The sequence below is a fragment of the Diadema antillarum genome, unplaced genomic scaffold (assembly GCF_040938485.1).
Source record: "Diadema antillarum isolate AM-2024a unplaced genomic scaffold, OU_Dant_1.0 scf00000006, whole genome shotgun sequence".
Classification (NCBI taxonomy): domain Eukaryota; kingdom Metazoa; phylum Echinodermata; class Echinoidea; order Diadematoida; family Diadematidae; genus Diadema; species Diadema antillarum.
The window spans coordinates 2,369,622-2,370,163 of NW_027270895.1; positions in this window are offsets into that span (position 1 = coordinate 2,369,622).

Sequence of the window (542 nt, forward strand, 5' to 3'; positions counted from 1 at the left end):
TGACACTGTTTCACCGAAAATGCTTACAATGTTCACCTTCAAAAATGTCTTATTCTTGACCGAAATTGATAAACATTCACTGCTTGCTTTTGTTCAACCTTTATTATATGTAAAATGAAGTTTTGACTGCGACAATTGTCGGTTTCATAAAAAGGAAAATGGTAGCTGGAGGTGAGGTCTGATATTGCGTATCAGTAGGCTTTTATACTGGTTGCTTCAAATGAACTTGGACATATTCACTGGGTAAGATAGGAAGTCAAATTTTTGTGTCCGTTTTTTGAGGATTAGACCTATACTTTTATACATCGTGCACATTGTATACTCGCGATCTGTCCAGATCTCTGCGTCTGTAATCCTTAAACGATGTCTTACCTGTGTGATGTTGTTGTAGGACAATATGAGAACCTCGAGATAAGAAAAGTCCTGGAAGGTTCCCGGTTCGATTCTCTCAATCTGATTGTGACTCAAGGAGAGATAGATAGCAGCATCACACTCCATGGGTACCTCACTCAGCTGTCTGTATTTACAGTTTGCTTCTCGCG